Here is a 14,725-nt window from a genome sequence, read left to right on the forward strand (position 1 = left end):
TATATGGATATTCATTCAATTTCTTCTTCTACTGGTACACACCTCAACACTTCAGCCCGAGAAGGAATCAAAATTCGAAACTGATTACCCCCACTAGTCATGCTAGTGAGGTGTTCAAATATATGGTCATGACACTGTGGTTTCAAAACTTATCTTAACAATTTACTAACATTGCCATTTTAAATATACACAAATAAATTTCAACAATTTAAATCAAAAGCATCATAATAATGTCACAATTCAATATTTCAAATTCTTCAAAACAATATGCAGAAGATAATTTACAAAAATTATACGTTGCGCACAAACCTTAAGTGAGTCGCCTCTTGGCCTTGACTCGATTCCTTGGGTTCTTTCCCGATGTTCTTTTCCATTGAAACACACAGTTTCACAGTGTTTCAGTACCATAACTTAGCATAAATCCAAAAATAAATTTAAATTCACTTTTACCTAGCTCTAATGTGCTAAACTTGATGTTCTTTAAATTTTGTGTTTCGGGGTTACTATTCACTATACTATTCACTATACTATTCAAGTCAATTTGTTGACTTTCTAAGGCTTAATAGGTATGGGAATTCCAACTTCACCCACATATCACATTTTGGTCACTAAATTTGTTGGTTTTGGTTGTTTATTCAAATTCTAAGTCTTTTAGGCAAATTTACAAATTTTCAGTTTTGGTGTCTTAAGTTGCACTGTTCTATTGGTTATTTTTCTGTTAAAATTTGGTAAAACTTCATTCATAGAAAATGTTCCCTATTGTCTTAAGTTTATTCTCCTTTTTGAATCACTCCAATTGGAGTTTTGTAGCTCAAGTTATAGCCATTTGAATCATAACTGCCAGATTGGACTGAACCCGGATTTCTGGGCAAATGTTGGTTCTGGCAGTTTTAGGTCACCAAATTTGAGTGGCCAAATGACTAGGTTAATGGCACAATTTGGGTTTGTGTTCTCATGAAAGTTTTAGGTCTATATCTCATCTGTCTACTGGTAAAATTTCAGGTCATTTAGACCTGCCTAGCTCAAGTTATGGCCAAATGAACAAACACTGTTTATTTGGTCAGTTTGTACAGGGCAGACTGAGAATTTCCGGATTTGGTCAATTTGTTCACTAGGTTCTGGTCACTTTTTGGGCATAATTCCTAAATAAAAATTGTGTCATTTTGTGTCTATTTTCATTCCCAATTGGTCTCATACCAATTGGACTTGTAAATTTTCAGTTTTGGTCCCTCAAAGGGACCTTGGTCCTGCTGCTAGCAGCATGACCACATTAAATCCGAATTTGCTTTTGGTTCAAACACTTCTAACACACTTCATTTGGTCACAAATGACCATTTCTCACCTCAAACTAGGTCAAAGACATCATTTACCAATTTCTCACATTTTTGTCTCTAAACCCTAAATGTCCAAAACCCTAGTTCACTAATTCTTTGCATTTAGCTAATTCAAAGCCTTTAACATAGTCATTCAACTCCTTAATGTTTATATTCCCTTCTAATTCAATCAAACCATGCAATAATAGCCCTACACACATGCTGGCCGAAATTCACTTATAGTCCACACTTTTAATTTGTTTCAATTTTCTCATAATTTATAAGCTATTTCACTAACTACACATGAATTAAATTTAGGAAATAGAGAGTTAAAACTCTAACCTTTGCTTTGGATTCCCAAAACTTTAATTTTCTATTTTTCTTCCTCCTTCTTTCTTCTATACTTCTTATCTAGGGTTCTTGAGAAGCTTTCTAGGGTTTAGGGTTAAATTTAGTGAAAGAACATCAAGTTATTCAAGGTTGAATAACTCTTTAATGGTGGACAATCATGGAGAAGGGAGAGAGAGTGAGTTCGGCTAGTTGGGTGAGGGAGGAAGATGAGGGTTTTCTTTTTTTTTTTTAATGTTATTTTGTCTTAACTAATAGAGTTTATCTTAGTCAAAATTGGTAGGTAAAAATAATTTTAATTATGACATCATAATTGATGTCATCCATGATGTAATAACCTTTTTCTTTTCTTTCCTCTTTTTTTTTATTTTTTTTATTTTCCATTAGTTCTTAAATTTAATTCTCGATTCTGAAATTTTCTTTTCTCCAATTTTATTTGACAGTTTGGTTAGGAGTCAGCTCTCGGGGTCAATTGACCAAATTGCCCCTCGTCAGTTCAACCCGGTTTGCAAATAATTCAATATTTCTTCCGGCTCCCTGACCTAATTATTTGACTGGCTTAAAAATTCTTTTTCATGATTTTCTCTTTTTCACTATGTTTGTAATGGTCCTAAGGACTGCAGCATCACATTTTATGGTTCAAAATTTAAGTTTAAATCGACTTCGCAGTCATTCCCGAGAAGGTCGCCCATCACTGTGACTCTCGGCTCGTTTAACTTCTTATGTTTTGTTTTTCTTATTTATACTTAACTAATTGACAATTACTAATTATTTGTATTTATGGCTTATCTAGTTGTATTAAGTGTGGTTCTAATCCCCTTAATTGTCCAGACCGACTCCGGTCACTGGAATAGTGAAATATACCAGGCTATACAAATAGGGATGTTACAGCTGCTCCAACACAAGCAGACAGACCTGCTCCTGCACCACAAAGGGATAGGAAATCTGGTAAATCTGAGGCAGTGGGACCATCACAGAGGCCTGCATCTGAGCCAACAGAGAGGCCTGAGGGCAAAGCACCTGCCAGAGCCAATGTCATAAGAGCTCAAGAGGAGCAAGATGCCCTAGATGTCATCAGGGTATGTTTTCCCTCTACAATACATCTCTGCATGCATTGGTGGATCCAGGATCCACTCATTCATACATCTGCATCAACCTACCCGTAGAAAGGGGGATACTAGTAGGGGAGAATGACCAAGACATCCTGGTCACTAATCCATTGAGCCATAGTGTAGTGGTGAACAAAGTGTACAAAGGTTGCACGTTAAGGATTCAGGGGTATGAATTCTTGGCAGACCTGATTGAGTTACCTTTCCATGAGTTTGACGTGATTTTGGGAATAGACTGGTTGTCACATCATCAGGCAATGATTGATTGTAAATTGAAGAGAATTTCTTTGAAAACTCCTGAGGGTAATGAGATCACAGTTGTGGGGGAAAGGACATATTTCTTATCCAATGTCATCTCAGCCACAGTGGCAAGAAAGCTGATGAGAAAAGGCTATGAAGCCTACCTAGCACATGTGGTATATACTAGGCAGGCTAAGCCAGATTTGTGTGACATACCTATAGTAAGAGACTTCCCTGATGTGTTCCCTGAAGAATTGCCTGGCTTGCCACCAGAAAAGGAAGTCGAATTTGCTATTGAGATACTGCCGGTACAGCACCAATCTCTATTGCTCCTTATAGGATGGCACCCACAGAATTGAAAGAACTGAAAATCCAGTGTAACACCCCTATTGGTATAGCCTGGTATATTTCATTGTTCCGGTGACCGGTGTCGGTCCGGACAATTAAGGAGATTAGAGCCACACATAAGACAACTTGAGAAGCCATAAACACAAATAATTAGTAATGTTTAATTAGTTAACTATAAATAAGAAAAACAGAACATAAGAGGTTAAACGAGCCGAGAGTCACAATGATGAGTGACCTCCTGAACGCATCACAAGTCGTTTTAAACTCAAATTTCGAACCGTAAAGTGACGCCGCGTCCTTAGGACCCTTATGAACACAAAGTGGAAAAGAGAAAATCACGAAAAGAATCATGTAAGCTACCAAATAATTAGGTCAGGGAGCCGGAAGAAATATTGGATTATTTACAAACCGGGATGAACCGGCGAGGGGCAATTTGGTCAATTGACCTCGAGAGCTGACTCCTGACCTAACTATCAAATAAAAATGGAGAAAAGAAAATTTCGGAATCGAGAATTAAATTAAAGAACTAATAGAAAAAAAAAGAAGAAAGAAGTTAGAAAAGTCAAAGGTGATGACATCATGAATGATGTCATAAAAGATTAATTAAATTATTTTATTAAATTGGGAATTTTGGTCTTCAAAACGGGATAAAGATAAAGAAAACAAAAGAAAAAAAAATTTAGAAAAAGGTCTTCTTCTCCCTTGGTTGCTGCCCCATCCTTCCCCCATAAACCCTCCATGAAAATCCTTCATTTAAGCCTACATCTAAGCTTAAATTCCTTCACCCAAACTACATAACTCCCTTAAATACCTCACTAGACCTTGCAATCTCAACTTAAACACAAGAAAGAAAGAAGAAAAGGAGAGGAAAATTGAAGATTTAGAATCCAAAGCAAAGGTTAGTGTGCTAACTTTCAATTTTTTACTTCAAATGCATGTTTAGGTATTTAAGTGAGCTTAGAACTTGATTAAATGAAACAAATATGGGGAAGGACCATTGCTGAAATTTTGGCCTGGTTAAAGGGAGTATGAATTGCATGAATTAAATGAGTTAAAATGAGTTTAAAAGACTTAATTAGTTGAATGATGATAGTTTGGAATTTTGAATTTGTTAATGGCAACAAACTAGTGAAATTAGGGTTGAATGCTAGGGTTTGTGAACCAAAATTTGGAGAAATGCTTAAATGATGACTTTGGTCTATTATGAGATGAAAAATGGTCAATAATGAACAAAAGAGATGTGTGGGAATTGTTGGAATGAAAACCAAATTCGTAGGTCAAATGGTCATGTCACGGCAAGATGACCAAACCTACTTTGAAGGACCAAAACGGGAATTCTACAAGCCCAATTGATATGCCACCAATTGGGGATGAAAATAGACAAAAAAGGGCACAATTTTCATTAAGGAACTATGCCCAAAAACTGACCAAAACTTAGTGCAACAATTGACCAAAGTGAAATGAGAGCAGTCACATCGCATTAAATCGACCAAATGAACAAGAATCGCTCATTTGGTCATAATTCGAGCTAGACAGGTCAAATTGACCTGAAATTTTACCAGAAATTAGATAAGATATAGATCTAAACTTTCATGAAGAACACCACCCCAAATTATGCCATTAACCCATTCAAATTATTGAGCAAAGTTGAGTTACTGTACCTGCGATTCTGCAGAATTCCATTTGAGCAGTAATGTTTGAAGGGCTATAACTTTCTCTAGGAAACTCGGATTTAGGTGATTCTTGAACCAATGGAAACCTAAGACATAGTAGAACATTTCATATGAAGAAAGTTAGACCAAATTATGAACTTAACTTGATCAAATTACTGAACAAAGTTGGACCAAAAATCTGCCAGAACCAAAATCTCAGCATGAATAGTACACGTGAACAGTAATTGTATTTTGGCTATAACTTGAGCTAAAAAACTCCGATTGGGGTGATCCAAAAATTAAAATACACTTAAGACAATAAGGAACATTTTCTATGAAGAAAGTTTTGCCAAATTCCAACAGTAGATTGACCAATGGAACAGTGCAATTTCGGAGCACCAAAATCGAAAATTGGCAATTTTGCCAAAATGACTTAAGTTTTGAGAAAATGACCAAAACCAATAAGTTTAATGTCCAAATGTGGTATGTGGGTGAAGTTGGAGTTCCCATACCTATTAAGCCTTAAAAAGTCAACAATTTGACTTGAATAGTGTAGTGAATAGTAACCCGAAACACAAAAATTTCAAGAACGTCTAAATTAGCACGTTAGAGCTAGGTATAAGTGAAGTTAAATTTATTTTTGGATTTATGTTAAATTATGATACTGAAACACTATAAAATTGTGTGTTTCAGTGGAAAAGAATACCGGGACAGAACCCGAGGAGTCGAGTTAAGGCCAAAAGGCGACTCATTTGAGGTTTGTGCAGAACATCACTATGCTTTAAAATGTGTTGATAAAGTGAATGGAATATGTATTTTACATTTGCTTTGAATTATTGAGAATTTATTTGTGACATTAGTTATGATGTTTTGACTTAAATTGTTGGAAGTTATTGTGTATATTTGAAATAACAATGTTTAACAAATTGTTAAGATAAGTTTTGAAACCACAGTATCATGACCATATATTTGAACACCTCACTAACACGATTAGTGGGGGTAATTAGTTTCAAATTTTGATTCCTTCTTTGGAGAAGTGTTGAGGTGTGCCAGTAGAAGAGGATGTGAATGGATATCCATATATTTGAGCTAGCTAGCCTTGTGATGTGATTTCTCTTTAGCCTCTGGCTATTGAGATTCTATTTGTTTCGAATGGCATGATCTAACTATGGGATTTATGAAACGTGTTTTGATACTTCGAAATGAACTTGGTTTGCATTAAAACCTCATAATTCATGTTTTGTGTTTAATTTTCATGTTAGGTCAAATTTTTGGAATAAACGTGATTCATATTTTGCATAAAAATTATTTTAGTATGTTGTGTACCACTGAGTCCTAGTACTCAGCGATAGCTTCTATTGCTATCGCAGATACAGAGACTAGAGGAGCAGCAGACTGAGCTGCTGAGGTGTGAGGAGTCATCAGCTTGAAGTCTTCGGGTATAATTTATACCCTAATCAGAATATTTCTTTTGATGTATATATTGCACATAAATGTATGGACATGTAAATGGGTTTTGAGCAGCTTGTACAAAAATTTATATGAAATTTGTAATAAAGTTTAGTTGTATTTCTTTTGATGTAAAGTTTGTAAAAATGTATATAAATTATTTTGTCTCTAATGAAATATGAGTACAACTATTTTATTTAATTTGAATGAAATGGATTGCTAATATCTTGATGATCGTTGGATAGTGGATTTGAAATTTGAAAGTTGATAAATGTGTTGAGAAATTGATTGGGATTGAGTATGAAATTGAAGTAGTGGTTGAGAAAAATTTTTAGAAGTGCTTTTTACAGGTATTTGAAGAACGGTTTTCTCAAAATACAGAGGAAACTCTGTCAAAATTTTTATAGAATTTGCGAAAAACTAAAATGGACCAAAAATATTAACTAGTTTTAATTTTAACTAAATGTTTTAAGTACTTACTAGAAAATGCTCACCACTTGTCAAAAATAAGAAAATTGTTTTAAAATCCCTTGTAGGGTACCTAATGAGTTATCGGTAGGTGAAGTTCGGTAGTTCATTATGTATTCTACTGGATCATGTTATGCCTTACAGAGGGGTAAGGTGTGACATCCAGTTACAGGAGTTGCTGGATAAGGGGTTCATATGCCCCAATGTGTCACTATGGGGAGCTCCAGTGCTGTTTGTGAAGAAGAAGGATGGGACTTTGAGGTTATGCAATGATTACTGGTAGTTGAATAAAGTAACAGTGAAGAACAAATATCCATTGCCTAGAATTGATGATCTGTTTGATCAATTAAAGGGAGCAGGAGTATTTTCCAAAATTAATCTCATATTAGGATATCATCAGTTGAGGGTGAAGGATGCAGATGTGCCAAAGACTGCATTTACGACCAGGGAAGAACATGATGAGCATTTGAGGATTGTTCTACAAACCCTGAGAGAAAAGAAGCTGTATGCTAAGTTGTCCAAGTGTGACTTCTGGTTGAATGAGATTGCATTCCTTAGACACATAGTGTCAGCTGATGGGATTAGAGTGGATCCCAAGAAGATAGAAGCACTGATGGAATGGAAGCCTCCCAGAAATACAACTGAGGTCAGAAGTTTCTTGGGGCTAGCTGGATATTACAGAAGATTTGTGAAGGGATTTTCATTAATAGCTGCTCCAATGACCAAGTTGTTACACAAGAATGTCAGATTTGACTGGAATGACAAGTGTCAGACCAGTTTTGAGAAGTTGAAGGCTATGTTGATTAAGGCACCAGTGTTAACATAGCCAGTGGCGGGAAAGGACTTTGTGGTCTACAACGATGCCTCTTACAATAGGTTAGGGTGTGTATTGATGCAAGAGGGGAAGGTGGTAGCCTATGCTTCCAGGCAACTAAGGCCATATGAATAGAATTACCCTACCTATGATCTAGAACTTACAGCAATTATCTTCGCACTGAAGATATGGAGGCACTACTTGTATGGTGAAAAGTGTTACATTTACACAGACCACAAAAGCCTAAAATACTTGCTAACCCAGAAGGAGCTCAACCTTAGACAGAGGCAATGGATTGAGTTTTTGAAGGACTATGATTATGTGATTAACCACCATCCTGGGAAAGCAAATGTAGTTGCTGATGCTTTGAGCATAAAATCCATCACAGCTTTGAGATCATTGAATGCTCGTCTATCCTTGGCTCGAGATGGAGCTGTTTTTGCTGAGTTGCAAGTGAGGCCAAACCTACTACAGCAGATTTTAGATGGGCAGAAGGCATATGAAAAGTTAATACCTATTATGAGCAAAATCTCAGAAGTGAAAGCAATTGACTATGAGGTAAAAGCAGATGGGTGTCTGTACTACAAAGGAAGATTATGTGTACCAGATGATGGGGAATTGAAAGCCAGTATTCTGAAAGAGGCACACACCAGTGTTTATGCTATGCATCTAGGAAGTACAAAAATGTATCATGACCTGAAGCTTCATTATTAGTGGCCTAGTATGAAGAAGGACATAGCTGACTATGTGACTAAATGCTTGACATGTCAGCAAGTTAAGGCAGAACATCAAGTTTCATGGGTTTGCTAAAACCTATATGCATACCTGAATGGAAATGGGATCGGGTCACCATGGATTTTGTAAGTGGTCTACCTCTCACCTAGAAGAAGCATGATGCAGTATGGGTGATAGTAGATAGATTGACGAAGTCAGTACACTTTCTGCCAGTAAGGACTGACTACTCATTGGAGAAGTTAGCAGAATTGTATATCAGTGAGATAGTTAGACTGCATGGAATTCCACTTTCCATTATATCTGATTGAGATCCAATGTTTACATCGAGATTTTGGAAGAAATTGCATGAATCATTGGGTACACAACTCCAGTTCAGCATAGCTTTCCATCCTCAGACGGATGGGCAATCAGAAAGAGTAATCCAGGTAAACAATTGAAACCAATTAAACTAACACAAATATTGAACTTAAATGATAATAATAACATGAAATATATGTCAGGTCCATGAGGATATGCTGAGGAGTTGTGTCATTGAGTTTGAGGGAAGTTGGGATAGATACCTCCCACTGGCAGAATTTGCATACAACAATAGCTACCAAGCTAGCATCCAAATGGCCCCGTATGAAGCACTGTATGGGAGGAAATGTAGAACTCTAGTGTGCTAGACTGAATTGGGTGAAGACAAACTGGTAGGGCCAGACTTGGTAAAACAGACTGAGGAGAAGGTAAAGCTAATCAAAGCCAATCTGAAGGTTGCTTCAGACAGAGAAAAATCTTATGCCAACCTGAAGAGAAAAGAAATAGAATATGCAGTTAGCGACAACGTATTCCTCATGGTGTCACCGTGGAAGAAGGTACCGAGGTTTGGAAGAAAAGGTAAGTTGAACCCTAGGTTCATTGGCCCATATAAAGTCATTGAACGTATGGGACCAGTAGCCTACAGGCTAGCTTTACCACCAGAGCTGGACAAGATCCATAATGTGTTCTACGTATCTATGCTAAGAAGATACCGCTCAGATCCTTCACATGTCATCTCCATGGAAGAAATTGAAGTACAACCGGATTTGACATATGAAGAAGAACCCATATGGATCCTGGCTCGGGAAGTAAAAGAGTTGAGGAATAAGCAGATTCCACTAGTAAAAGTGCTTTGGAGGGACCACAACACCGAGAAGGCAACATGGGAAAGTGAAGAGACGATGAGGCAACAGTTCCCTCAACTGTTTGCATCAGGTAAATTTCGAGGATGAAATTTAAATTAGAGGGGAAGAGTTGTAATACCCTCCCTGTAGCAACTCTGTACATTCTACTGTTCTGGTGACCAGTGTCAGTCCAAATAGCAAGAACGTCCGGAAAAATATTTAAACTAAAGTGAGAAACCATAATTAACTCAAACATTAATAAGAAAAATTTAGGAAAAATTTTAGAAATAAAATACAACCAAGTTAAATGAGCCGGTGCCCTAGCGATGGGTAACCTATTGGGAAGTTGCGGTTCTCACAACTAGGAGCCCTAGACCCAGGGGAAAATTTATAAAATAATTTTTGGGACTCCAGAGAAGGGTCATTGAGGTTTCTATGGCATTAAAATGCCAAGAAAATGCTTAGAAAAATTTTTCAATCGGTATAGACAATTTTAGTCTGTTAAGCCAAACAGAGGGCTTCAGAAATGATTTTTGGCCGACTTGTCCAGTTAAGTAAATAATTTATATGTCATAAAATATGAATAAATATTGCTAAAAATTGAATTGAAAATGGGTAGAAAAGAAAAGAAATGGAAATAAAATAAAACTCACATTTATGACATCAACATGATGTCATAAATGAATGAAATTAAACCCTAACCAATGGGAATTAACCAAACCAATTAAAAGGAATAAATATCACAAAATGAGACAAAATAAATGAAAGAACATTTTGCTCATCTCCTTCAATTTCCGGCAGCCTCTTTTTCCCTCACTATCTCCATTAAAGCTTTCTCTTTTTCTTACTAAAACCTCATCCTTTACACCATAAAACCCCATCCTTACTTCACTAAAATTTATCCTCACATCCTAAATCACCTTTAGGCAGCCATTAGAGGGAGAAATCTTGAAGATTAACAAGCTCAAGTGGGAGCTTTAATAAGGTTAGTGTCCAATATCTTTCTCTCTCTTTAAATTCATTATTAGAAAGTTGATTCAATTTGAAATTTATAAGAAATTCAAATGAAAACCTTTGATGTACTCACTTTATATTTTTGGCAGCCATGGATTTATTAGAGTTTTGATGATTTCTTTGGATTAAATGAGCATATAAGCTGCCCTTGATATGAACTTAACATTTAGCACATTGAATTGTAAGTTAATGGAAGAGTAAAGAAATTGAGAATTTAGGGTTTTGAGCAAATTGGAGTTTTGCTCCTATAATGGTGTAGGAACATTTTAATGGTCAATTAGTGACCATTTGGTAAGTTTTAAACTTAATATGAAGTGAATTGAGTCATTGAATGTTGGAAAGGATAGGTTGCCTTGAGTGCCCTGCAGGTCTGGATGTGAGTCCAGCAGGTTTGGGTAGCTATAACTTGGATTGTGCAGGTTCAATTGGTGCAAGGCTAATTGGACATGAAACTAGATACATAATGGCCACTTTGGTGAAGAAACTCTGCCCCGAAAACCAAACCAAGTTGACCTAAAAATTGCCCTAATCCGGGTGACTTGCATTCTGCCTGGGCAAAATGACCAAACGAACAGTGTTTATTCATTTAGTCATAACTCAGTATAGAAAGGTCCAATTGACCTGAAATTTTACCATTAGAAAGTTGAGACATATACCTACAACTTTCATGGAGAACATAAATCCAAATTCTGAACATAACCTAGTCAAATTGCCAACCAAACTTAGGTTACCAAATCTGGCAGAACCAGTTTTGCCCAGAATTTTGGATTCTGTCCAATCCAGCCAGTTATGGTGTTTAGGCCATAACTTAAGTTACAAAACTCCAAATGGAGTGATTCAAAAAAAGAAATGTAACTAGAAAAAATAAGGAACAACTTTCATGAAGACAATTTTGACAAATTCCTACTGTATAAATGACCAATGGAATAGTAAATATTAGGATTGAAATCTGAAAATTTTGACTAACACTAAGCTTAGAAATGGTATTGGCAACCAATACTAACAATTTTAAAATGAAAAATGTGGTATGTTGGGAGTATTAGAACCAATGTACCTATTGTCTATGCAAAAGTCAACATTTTAGTTGACTAATGAAATAAATAGTAACACCTAAACTTAAATTTCAAGAATTGTACAATTTAAAAGTGTAACATGCCCTAATAAACCTAGCAAGATTGGTTTGGATAGGTTAGCATGCCAATAGGGTTCAGTTAGCAGTACTACACATGGCATTATGTCATTCTGTGGTTTTATGGCTTTTAGCCATTCTGACATTGTGTTGATACTTGGCCTTGTGACTAATATTATTACAGCTTATTTGCTATTCTGTTGCACACTGGGAGATGCATATGTGACCGATGGTGTGATGGCCTGAGGTACTAGATACCCAGTGCCAGTTTACCCATTTATCCAGTCCAGTCACCCAGTATAGGTTAATTGGGCAACCAAAAATGAAAGTGAATAAATTTAATGAAATTATGAATATAACAAGTACAAAATAAATAATATTACCAATAATGATCGAAAAATTGTCTGCATAAAACTTCAGAACATGTACCGCATATTTATTTTTTGTTATTTCTTTTTATTTTATTATTGGCACCACTAAGCATTATTGCTTAGAGCGTTGCTTTTTGCCACGCGTAGGTTTTGGAGAGACCGACCTAGAGCCCAGTAGACCACAGACTGGGTGAGACGTTCTGCAGCTCTACATAGTGTCCTTGTCACCTCACCATCATCAGTGCATTGGTAGGACACTAGGTTTTATTTTGATATTTTGTAATTAACTTTTATTTTCTCATGTGAAATTGAGACTCATCTAATGTATTTTGTTATCAATGTAAATAGTGGAAATTATGTTTATGAATGAAAAAGTGAATATTTATTTATGATTTGTACATGTATACCCTATGAAATGAATGAATGAGAATTGGGAGTATATTTGAGAAATATTAAGATTTTGTTGATGAAATGGAGTTTGGGATTGATTGAGAATTTTGGAAGTGTTTTTCTCAGGTTCCGAAGAACTGTTTTCTCCATTTTTAGCCGGTACTCTGCTGGATTTTCTATAAAATTTGCGGAACTTCAAATAAATTTATGATTTTAATAAATGACTTCGATGAATGATATTTCACGAATTATTCTTCATAATTATGAAAGAAATAAATTAGGAAGGATAAAAATGATTGAAATAAAATAGGGTGTTCCGGTACACTGTGTGACATACTTACTTGGCTATACTGTAGATGGGTAAGGGGCGTCACAAATTCTATCTAAAAAGTGACATGAGAATTGACCAAATCCGGATTAGTGACTTTGCAAACCAGAAAATTGACCATTTGGACAGCAGTCTGTGTTTTGGCCATAACTCACTCAAAACAGGTCCAAATGACCTGAAATTTATACCATGGATAGCTTAGACATAGAGCTACAACTCTTACGAAGACACCAAAACCCAGAAAAGACCATAAGCAAGTTAAAATGCTTGCACAATTTCGGGTATAAAAACTGCCAGAATCGAAAATGACCTAAAAATGACCTAAGTTTGCCATTTTAGCGCAATCTGTCCAGCAATAGTAAAATGACCATAACTTGGTCTAGTAAACTCCAAATGACCTAAAATTTATGATAAAAGTTCACTAAGACATAGACCTACAAGTTTGTAATTCAGGCTAGAACTTGAAAATCGAGGAAACTAGGTCATTCGGTTAGGTCAAAATATCATACCGAAATCCGATAAATTGCAATAAAATACAATACACTTGAAAATGAATTTGGTAACATGTATCAACACTAAAGGATTATAAAATGTGACATATTGTTAACATTAAAATTTATTCCCCTAGAGTGCATCAAAGGTTAACATTATAGGTTGACTAAAGAAAGCAATAGTATTAAATAAATTAATTATTAAACCTTATTGTTAGAGACAATTTAACTGAGTTCTGAAATACTTCAAATTGTGTGTTTTAGTTAGCAAAGACTCAGAGAAGGAGAAGGAACCACTGAGTCAGGGCTAATAGGCATTTATTAGAGGTTTGTGCACAATAGTTATTTCTTTTGAATTTTTAATTGAAATAAATTATGACAATTTGTATGTTATTGCTTAAATTGTAAAAAATTTGTTTGAATGATATTTGATGGATACTTATTGTTTGAAAAATATTACAAATGGTTTGAAACCATAGCTTTCATGTATATTGATTGAATTCCTCGCTAGCTTGTCTAGTGGGACGAATTGGTTTTTAATTCCCTCTCTGACTGAAGTGTTGAGGTGTGTGTCAGTTGAGGACGAATAGGATGAGTACTCATATAATTGCTAGCTAGCTATGTTATTCCTCACTAGCCATCGGCTTTTGGGACAAATTGGACTTTGGAAACATGATTAAGCTGTGTGTGTGATTTATTAATATTTATTGTGATATTGTGAAATGGAGTTTAATTCTTTATGACATTCACTGTCTTTTGAATTCAACTATGATTTTAAGTATCCACAGTTCATATGATTTATGGTTTATGGTTTTAAATTGTATTTTCTTAATGTTGTGTACCACTGAGACATTGGCTCAGCGATAGCTTTTTCATTCTTTATCGAGTAGGCAGACAGACGAGCGTGAGTAGTAAATTTGTTTGTTCTACATTTTGAGATTTCGCCGGGTATATTGAGTATACCATATTTTTGTAATTTTTGTTATAATGTATGTGCACTTTATGTATATATTGTACTGGTCTTGAGCAGTTATAAAGTAAAATTGTAAATTATTTTGGCCTGTAAAAATATTGTGACATATTTCTCTTATCTCAGCTTTTGGAAACACTGGAAAATTGATGTTGAATTGAGTTTGACAAATGTTGAGAAATTAATTTGTGTTGAACCATACTGAAGTTGGGATTGAATAAATATATTGGAAGTGTTTTTACAGGTTTTTGAAGAACTGTTTTATTCAAAATATAGATGGCACTCTGCCAAAATTTTTATAGAAATTACTGATCTCATATTTGTTATTTGGTTTCACTTCAGTTAAAAAAAAATTTTTTAACACCTGTCAAAAGTGCTCACCACTATAAAAATAAATAAGAAAATATTTAAAAT

Source organism: Hevea brasiliensis, chromosome 11 (genome assembly GCF_030052815.1).
Source record: "Hevea brasiliensis isolate MT/VB/25A 57/8 chromosome 11, ASM3005281v1, whole genome shotgun sequence".
NCBI classification, from domain to species: Eukaryota; Viridiplantae; Streptophyta; class Magnoliopsida; order Malpighiales; family Euphorbiaceae; genus Hevea; species Hevea brasiliensis.